Below are 10309 nucleotides of genomic sequence, written 5' to 3'. Positions count from 1 at the left end.
CAGTTGAAATAAAAGTTATTTGAGTCCTGAAAAGTAGCTTTGTAGAGGCAGAGAGAAGGCTTCTGCAGGTATGCGACCACCCCTGAGCCCCTCATTTCATACATAGTCTTGCCTATCATCCTTTGCCACATTTCTTATTCTCATTTTCTCACCAGCTCATCGGAACCACCACGTGATTATCACACACATTTTCCCCACCTTTTCGCTGCACACATCAGTGATCGGCAAAATCTCAATGCTTAGACTCATTGCAAGAGTTTCTGCACTTACTACAGCATCTTGCCATTGCAATGCCGCTACTGCACTCCTCCAAGGCAGCTCTGGGACACTAGCACTTCACAGATGTACATCCCAGCACTGTGGCTCTGAGATAAAAGTGAAGCCTGCTCAGGTTCCCTCAGGAGCTGCTGCCTGACCGGCTGGAATGCAAAGCGATCATCACCAACAGCTCCAATTACCGTCATTTTTAACTGTAACAGTCATTCTTCATCATGGGAGGTATCAAATTGCACCAAGTTCCCGAGCAGGGTCCCCATTGCTCTCTCCTCCTCTTTCTTCCATCTTGGCCTTGCACAAGGCCCTCCTCTGCCTGGTGGGATACAACCCAAGTCTGTTGACACTTAACCTTGACTGAAGAGTCTGTGACTCAGGATGACAACAAGCATTTAATTAGCAGTTCTCTCAAAGGGTTCAATGTTAATAATCAACATGACCAAAGTAGTTGACCTTGTAGAGCGGACATCATGTCTGCTTCTCCCTGCTTTGCCAGTGGAAGCATGAAGAGGTCCCTAACAGCCCAAGGTGGGGACATGCACATCTACCAGCCCTCACCAGTAGGAGCTATGAATGTAAGTGGAGCAGGAGAGAGTTTAGTCACCAGTATAAGACCTAACCATACTTCTAGAAGTATTTTTGAGCAGCTGTTGAGCTCTCAAATGCCAGACTTCAAAAGCCAACTTCACTTCAGCCAGGCAGATGCAAATTTTGAGGACCTCCATTAAGGTTATTCAAGGTACATCCTTCTCCCTCCTGAATAATCAAATGCATATCTGGCCTATCATCTGCAGTGCAAACGCTACCCAAATGCTTCCAGTGCTGACAAATGTATTCTTCCATCATTGCTCAACCGCTATTTGCTCAGTTTAGCTCCGAGTGTATTATAATAGCATTTAAAGACAGAGCCAGCCTTCAAAAGCAGATGAATCTGAAATTAACAACAGAGGCATTTTCTCTCTGAGGTTTGGATGAGAGCATAAAATAACTGAACTTTGTTCCTGTGGCTTATTACATCATCCGGCCCCTCTTTGATTGAAAATATTTCTACTCCTCATTCCAGCCCATCTGTTCTTCAGAAAACTCCTTCTCTCTATTTACTTGAAAAACAACTAACTGGAGGCAAAGGCGCTTCCCCCCCACCGCCCCAAAGGCAAGTATGTTCATAATTAGGCAAAGAGCATTGCATGTTTATTCTCACTAGTGCATGCGCACACATACACACGTGTGTGCACATGTCTATTTTTAGTTACACTGTCAAAATCGGCCTAATACTTCACAGCAAAGGAGGTTGTCTTGACCCGAAAAAACACATCATTATTTCTAATTAGGAAATAAAGAAACAAAATTGTCGAAAATATCTCTCTGCAGGGGAGCCATGCTGTGAGATGTCGGGACTTTTCCCTGCTCTTGTGTTTTCTTTAGCTTTAATTTACTTTGCTGTGAAAACTGAGCCCAATGAAACTCATCAGCTGGCAGGGAAAGGAAAAAGGGGGTTAGGACAACGGTGCTGCCCTCACCTTCCTGTGTGGGTTGGGAAAGATCTTTTGGGTCTTCTCTTAAGATGAAAAAGTGCACTCCTGCAACAGAGGTTCATCTCATTCAGCACAACCTCACCTGCCTGTACTGCGTTCGGGCTATCTCTGCTGCTGCACCTTTTCTTGCACTGGAAGGAGACCAAGCTGAAGCAGTACAAACACTTTCTATCAGTGCAACCCATGCCATCAGTACATGAATTACTTCCACTAAGGCAGTTCAGCACATCTTTAACAAAAGAGGTATTCTCCTCCTTTTACCATCTATCATGGGGAAATAACACATTCCCCTTTGTCTTATCCTTCCTTATAATCACTTCTGGAAGAAAAACCTCACTAGTTTACCATTTGCCAGGACAGTGCTTGTAATGAGGTGGGTCTCGATTGAGTTCATGGCCTCAGGACACAACTCGAACGCACACACCAGCAGGAACAGGGAAATTGAGCTTCATTGCACTGTCCCCAGGAACAACGCCTGCATGCCTGCCAAGCCATTGGGACAAAAATGTGCTGAAGAAACCCTAAATGACTCAGCTGCAAAACCAGATATGAAAGGGTGAAACCCCCTCTAATGACCACGCTGATGAATTCCCAAAAATTGTCAGCCGAGGGGAAATACTGTTGTACTGTTTCACAGATGGAAATCATTTGGGCCAGGCTGCCCAGCAGCAATTTTCTCTTCTGGCAGAGCAGACCTCCAGGATGTGCCTCTGAGGTGGTAGGACCCAGCGGGTTGCACAAGCTCGGGCTCAGCCATTCACAACTTCCTTAGGAACTGATTTATTTTTCCCAGGACAGAGGAGAGACTGTATAGTTTGAATGGTGACACTTGGTCAGGTTTTTCCTCTCAGCTACGTCTCCAAGCTAGACAAGAAATTCCACCACATGGGACACAACACACTGCACAACAGCCCAAACTAGCAGGGTTTCTAGATAGAGATGGAGAAGATCATTCATACTTCATGCTCACCATACTCTTGGTATTTCTGTTAACATCCTTAACATTTACCTAATTTGGTCTCTGATCCACTTAGATCTGTACTGGGACCATTAGTAGTTGTATTACAAGGAACTCCACTGATGCAAGTCTAATTTGCTGCTCGTGGTGTATCAAAAATTGCGTCTTTCTAGATACAGGGTCTATTCACTTGTTTCTGGGTTGTAATTCACACTTGGTTACACTTGAAACAGAGAGGTTTCAGTGCAACTACTGAAAAGATTATGGTATATAAGACTATAAAAAACAGAGCAGCAAACCACTGAGGGTTTGAAGCACTTGATGTCTGTATAGCCGTGGTACACAAAGAATGGGGAAAAAAAAAAAGAGGGATTCAGAAAGATGAGATCACTAGACCTCTGGGAGGAAGGAAGTGCTCTCTTGGGGTATGCAACCCACAAATCCCCACAAATACAAAGCAAAACCAGGTTCAAACTTAAGCCCTTTCTAGTAAAAAAAAAAGGAAAAAGAACTATGACTTTCATATTCTGAATGAGGTCACCAAAATACCAAAGAAGAGGCAAGTATGTCCACTTTCGAGCCATCGTGCACCCATTTTTTCCCAGTTAGAACTACTGAGCAAATCCTACCCAAACTTTTGGAGAGATTGTAAGGTGCAGAAGACATGCTTTGTACAATGCATACCTATCGCCACGTTTTGTCAGCCTGGCTGCGAAAGGGGCACTTGCCAGGTCACTCGGCACTTCATTAGCTGCCACGCAAAGCCCTAAGGACTGCTGCAAGGATGACCTGCAAGAGTCCAGTTTGACATAAGCACCAGTGACAATGTTATCTGGTGGGATCACTCATCTGTGACACGTTTCCCAAGCTCAGAAAGAAAATCCACAGTACTGGCTCTTAGAAAAAAATAACATCACACACCAAGCAATATGCTTTAAGTCTGCATTCACATTGAGAATGAAATGGGTTCATCATGCCCTGCTCTATCCACAGGGGTACAAAATTCAAATGGTTTGCCTTTCTTCTTTTACCTCTTATTGACATCGTCAGAAGACTCCATTACGCTCGAGGAGTACATCAGGCAGATAGCTACACTCAATCCATTTAGCTCCATAAAGCAAAGCAGCCATGCTTGCAACAAATTTCATTTCCCACACAGAATGAAACGAATCTTGCAAAGTCTATTATTTCAGAGAACAGAGTTTAAAGAAAGTACTTGCCTGCAATCTGGGGGCACCACAGGTACAGACAGCAGCCTTGGGTTTGTTTCATGGCAATTTACTGGCACAAAAGACATAAGAACTAGGCCTTTAATTTTTTAAATCTCCTGGTATTTCCAGTTTCCAGATTAAATTATTTGCATGTAGAAGTTATTGTCCTTTCCTACTGCAGTCCATAGGAATACTGCCCTTAAGGTCAAGCAACCTGGTAGTCAAGGAAGATGTTTTTCTACAGATATAACTTACACATGCAAAATCTGCTTCTGCATCCTTGAGCTTGAAGTCTCTAACCCCTTCCTGACTTGTCACATCAAAGTATTACACCATTTTCCCAATTCACTACACCCTGCTGGAGAGTGTCCTGCTCTATGCAATAACCCCTCCAACTTCCAGCATAGCACCTCTCGGGATTGACCGTATAGCCCAGACCAAACGTAAGTAGTGCACAGAGGGAGAGGGTATTTGCTTCCTGCTTATCTGTAGCTTCATCTTTCTGCTTGCCTCTGGATAGTGTTACTAAACACTGACATTTTTTTCAAGTTTAGCCAGAATGGGCACAACCAATTTCCTGATGTCTTGGAACCCATCCAAACCTTCCATTACCCACAAGTTCACAAACTGATACATCTTTCAAAAGGCTCACAGGCAACGCTATTGTTTCTAAAAAGAAGTTAACTTCAGGTAAATGAAAATAAGATTTACTACTTGGGACAGGGTGCATGCAGTAAATAACTCAGAATTTATGAATTGTCATCCGTAAGACTCCATTCATCTGCAGTGATAAGGGGCCCTTGGACCACTCAGCGCAGTAACTCTCCATTAAATCACTGTTATTTATGTGCATCGTTGTAGGAGGCCTGGATGTGGATCATGTCTCCACAGTGCTAGGCGTTACCCAAACACTATGTCAGGTCATCACAGTCACATTATCCTGATAGTGCTGATGGATAAGGCCCAGAGTAGGAACTCCTACCAGCATCTCCTCCTACACCTCTCCTGCCATCTGCTTCATTAGCAGGTGATGTAGAACATTTGTGAGCCAGACAGGTAGCTTGTTCTGGGGCAGGGTCTAGTGAGAGACCCTCAGTTCCTAGTTGAGTCCTCAGCATGGTGATCATCAAGGCACACCGAGGCCACAACGGAGCCGCAGAGATGTACTGCCATGCAAGGCTTGCCCTCCCCACTGCTCCCTCCCACTGGCTGCTGCGGGCTCTTCAAGGTCAAGCTTGTTGCTATCCAGCAGAAAACACAGTGCTCAAACTGAGAGACCTGCTCTTCCCCCTTGGCACAGGGCCTCTGGCCTTGCTCCCAGACTCCACCATCTTCTCAGCAGCATCAGTCACTACCATCGGTACTAATGTGGATCTGCAGAGGCTCCCTCCTACCACTGTTTTCTGGGTTTCCACTATTACTGAATTCTGCCCAACCACACAAAGCCTGTAATACTGCATTTGCAAATGCAGGGTGCATTTCTCACCCCTAGATAGCTCGCCAGGCCCTCATGATTCACCATGGACAACTGTTGTCTATAGTGCATGTCCCAAACACACCTTGCAGCAATGGCTAGTAGCAGCACATCTCAAGCCTAATGTTAAACCAGAGCCCTCGGGTTTTGCTGCTTCAGGTCCCTTGGTTTGTCTGACACCTATGATCTTTTAGGAGTTTCACACACAACTTCCAGAAATATATTCTTAATAAAACTGTTGCTAAACCACCTCAAGGGACCGAGTGTCATAAATGACTGAGCCACCATCGCTCCCAGCGCATGCAGCTCATGAAACTGAGCCATCTGCTACTCATCCCTTTGAGCAGAGCTGACCTTTCAGAAGCTCTCCACCCTAGGACCTGCTGGCAGTGTATGATGATGGGGAAAACTTTACTTCATGCTTGTGGGCTTTTACATCATGGTCAAAAAAAACCCAACAAAAGAAATCCGACCAAAAAAACCTGAGCCCCCATCTGTTTTTCAGTATAAGGCATTGATTTTCTGTGGCAAGGGGGGGTGTGTTAATATGGGACAAAGACACCCCTATGAAACAAAAGCTGTTTACGATTACCCGATACTGCGTCATATTAAAGGCTGTTACCACCAATAGCACATATAGATCAGAGTCGATTGTGGTCTGGTGTGTGTGTCTCTTTCCCCTTCTTCCTAGAGGCTTCAAACCTGACTCAAACACACAGATATTTACATGGTGGGTGAATAACCACTCAAACAATACGGAAATTGCCCAAAGCAAAAGTACTCCAAGCCAGCAGTGGGGAAAAACTTTTACTGAAACCAGACGAAATGGAGGATGCAGGAGAGAGGCAGTGGCAGGGTGGCTAACAGCATCCATGTGAAAATGGTACTCTCGGATGAACGAGTGGGTTGAAATCTTCACTGCAGTTATGTGCGACGAGACCTGTCTGCATGCCACCTGCAGAGGCCACCTGCTACCGATTCCACTGCGCCAGGGCCAGCAGTGGTGCAGACTTCACCAAGGCTCAGTTCAGACAAAATAGAAATCCATCAAAAAATAAAATTATTGAGTTGAATTCACATTCTTTTCCTGAGGTCAGCAAGGTTTAACTAACAGGTTGATTCTGACACCAACTTTGGACACAAAGCTATGGAAAATTCCAGAATTTCACTCATTTTCTGGACGTTATTTGTGGCAGTAGGTAGTGCTTAATAACCTCTCAGAGCCATCCAGTGTCTAATTGGAAAAATAGTTTCACATTTAATTTGTAGGAAAAAAATAGGTGATTTTAAATAATCTTTTAAAGCTGAAATTCAATCTCACAGACCAAAAGCCGCAAATATCCAGTTACCTAGAAGGAAACACTGAGAAGAAAAGCAAGCTTGAGCAACTTACCTCCAAAATGCTGGGGTTCTCTCCATCAGCTGCAGCAAGCTGCAGCACAGGCTCCGTTTCAGGAACAGAAGAGTTGAGCATCACACAGCAACCAGACCAAAACCAGCAATCCCTGGAGGAGATGCCCGTCTGGTACCTGGGAGATCTGGGTTTCCCTTCCACTGCAAGTGCTGCTGTTCCTGCATGCTCTCAGTCAGCCACACAATTAGTGCTTCTGTTGAAGAGAAAAGGAAAAAAGTCACATCTTGCTGGTCGTCTTGCCTGGTGAGAATGCAAGCCCCTTGGAGCAGGGCTATCTTTCCCCATGTGCTCTGCCCAGCCTGAATGGCTGCTGTCAGCCAGAGCCTCAAAACACAAATGCTGATGAGCAGTGGCACATACATGTGTAGACAGAGATTCAGAAGGGGACACACACCGCCAAAACATGTACATGTTTCCTTGGCAGGAATGAAACAGTATGATGTTCACGATCACATGTGTTAATAAAATGCCAAAAGGCAGCCCAGCTGTCCTGGTTTTGGCCAGGACACCAGCTACTAAACCACCTTTTTGGAGATGCCACTAAGTCTCCTGATTTACACACATCCATGTTCCTGCTTCCTGGGAGAGCAGTCACAGACTTTGCTTTTAAGCCCTCAGCAAGCTCCAGAATGATATATTTTGTATGCATTATTACAGGCATTTAACTTCAAAATCCTGGTCAAAAAATTGCATCTACTAACCAGTCCCACAGTTTTAACAAACCTCCAAACAAAGGCCAGGCAAGTTACTGGTTTTGACACACAGTGAGGTGCTGCCTTGGCATGGCCTAGAAGGCTGTACCTCACTTCCCAGGGCACCGCAAATCCCAGCTACCGGGTACCAGGCTGGTTGCTGCCACACGACACAAGAGGCCCATGGCTTTGAGGAAACCATTGCTTTGTTAAAGTGGCTTGAGCAGAAGTTTTGGGCGGGATTGTAACACCTTGCAGCCTCTCTCAGGGAGATGAGGAGTGAATCTTTAGAACAGGTTTTAGGGCCTGTGTTTGGCAAGCGTGCCTCCAACACATGTGCCTTTCAGCCAACATCTCTTCAGAGACTCAGAGGTCTTGGCTACTACGGTTTTATGGTGGCTGCAAACCGACTGAAGAAGACTGTGCTGATGAGGCTTTCCCCAGCCATGGCCAGCAGACACAGCAGCATAGCACTGAGATACAGGAGCTGAAAACAGCTTCTGCCATTTACCCAGCAAGCTCACAATTGGTTTTCCTCTTTGGCAGCTCTTGCTAAAACATTAATGATTTCTGATCAGTCCCATTCTGCTTCCGCATTGGGATTAAGCCTCAAGATGTGCAGAATCCATGAAAATCACATTGAGAAACTGAGGAGGCCATATCACATCCATTGGCTGAAAGGCCCAAGACCACCGAGAGCTCTTGCTTGGGGGCCATGAGCTACCAGTGACTCTCTGGGGTTTCTACCACAGAAGTCTTGATTAATTGATATACTATAACATTTAACATGGGCCAAAGCCTTCTCTGCATACGTTTCAACTTCAGGCACAACAACTGCAGCTAAGAGAAGTAAATGTTCTGCAAAAATCCAATTACTTAAAATTTACAGGAGTGAAAAAATCTGTGCTGGCATAATCACCTCTACATTTGGTCTTTAACAAGCTGAACCTTGTGAGCTTTTCAAGCCCTCTCCCAGCCGGCAGCAACGCAGGACACGTTTTCCAGAGCAGGGTTGTCCCTGCAGCACCCATCCGAAAGCTCTCCAGCCCAGTCTGCACTGAAGCACCAGCACAGGACATGGGGTTCCTCCTGAAGCAAGACCAGATAGGCTGCGAATGCCTTTCTGAAATGCTTTCAGGTAAGCTGCTCCCCTCTGAAAATGTGCTTAAAAATGACAGCCACCTACATTTACACCTACCCTGGCTGTATCACCACGGGCTGTCCTGTACTTCTCCTTCAGGTTCCTCTGCAGATCCTGAACAGTTCTGCAACATTTGTCCCTAGGAATCACAAACCAGCCCCATATCTACGCAGCTGCTACTCTCACCCTGCATCATGGCTCAGTGGCGCCCCAACAACACCAACGTGTTCTTCCCAGAAGTGCCTGTTAGAAACTTCCGGTTGCTCTGCCAGCCTCCTTAGTCATTCCCAGATCGCCTTTCTCCACCACCCCCATATTCTTCTCCCACTCCCCACCCCATCTTTTTTCTCTCTGCAAGGCCCTTTTCTTTGGAAATTACACAATTTTCCTTTGGGGGAGATTAGCAAGCAGGGTTTGGCTGTTGTGCCTGGGATCCCTCGGCAAGGAGCAGTAGGTGGGGAAAAGAAATAATATATAACTTCTTGTGCTCAATGACCCCTCTGTGCGTGCACTCTTCTCATGGGAGGTGGTTAATCACGCTGACTTCAGTGCTGCTGTTCTATCACGAAAGTGTCACGTCCTTCATTAAACGCAGGGCTGCAGCCATGTGGTCCTCATGTCCTTCTGCACACCAGCCCCTGTGCAAGGGGGCATGGGTGCTTGCCAGCCCTGCAGCACACACAGGGACCCCGCAAGGTCTTCAGGAAAAAACAAATACTGCCAAAACCTGTTCCTTTTCTTATTCCAGCACTTTGAAAAAATACATATAGAGCGAACAAGCCATGGGGAAAGGGAATATATGAGGTGAGCATAGAGAGGAAGAGTTGCAAGACTGTAAGGAGAGCTAAAGGAAAAACACCTTTCTGGGACAGGTTTTTCATGGGATCACAGCCATCAGAGTGGCATGGGACTCAGGGGAAGAGCACTCTTCAACAGCCTCGAGGAAAGGGAAGGATGATTGTGAGCAAAGGGTTCATTTCCTTCCCAAACTTTTTATTTTTAGGATTCATTACCATAGTGACATGTCAGGCCATCTCTCCAGGTTAAGGATTTTCGTCCTTTCTCCTGGGAAACCATTACTTTGTATCAACAATGCTTCAGGCCATGTCTCCATCTGGCATGAATTCCCACAGCTTTCAGTGAAACTACAACAACCACCAGCAGCAGATCTGCTCAGCCCACCCATAAACTTATTCTTAACTTTCTCCGCTGTCTCTTATGCTAAAGCCCCTTTGGGTTAGAGCTCCTCTTCCTTCAGAGTTGCTCACTCCTTCAAATGCTTGGAAGTACATTCAACTTTTCACTGTTTCAGCAAGACAAATTTAGCTGTTGCATCCGCTCCTTCAATCCACCCCATTCTCACACTCTCAGTCCACTACAGAGCCTCTTGCTCCTACACATTTTTGAACTCTTATGTGAAGCAAGCAGAAACCCCAAGCAGGCTTCTAAGGTGGGACCAGGTCTGGCAGGGGATGTAGTCAAAGAAACCAGTGGATTAACACCCATTAGGGAACCTCAGCCAGGCTTCAAACACAAACCCCAACGTTTCCTGCGTGGCTGAGGAGCACACGCCTGAGGGACAGTGCCCCTTTATGTGCTCCAGACGCACTG

The 10309-nt window shown here is 45.9% G+C and overlaps 1 long non-coding RNA gene across 1 annotated transcript in view; it reads right to left on the bottom strand.

The window, feature by feature from the left end:
• LOC118452321 overlaps positions 1-10309 on the bottom strand; it is a 168904-nt gene that overhangs the window by 101031 nt on the left and 57564 nt on the right. The window contains exon 2 of the long non-coding RNA XR_004842067.1: positions 6845-7058. This is a non-coding gene — a long non-coding RNA (uncharacterized LOC118452321). The remainder of the gene's footprint in view (positions 1-6844; positions 7059-10309) is intronic.

The sequence above is a fragment of the Egretta garzetta genome, unplaced genomic scaffold, assembly GCF_000687185.1.
Source record: "Egretta garzetta isolate BGI_Z169 unplaced genomic scaffold, ASM68718v1 scaffold215, whole genome shotgun sequence".
Taxonomy (NCBI): Eukaryota; Metazoa; Chordata; class Aves; order Pelecaniformes; family Ardeidae; genus Egretta; species Egretta garzetta.
The sequence above is the reverse complement of the archived record's forward strand: the minus strand, read 5'-3'. Positions and strand labels throughout refer to the sequence as shown.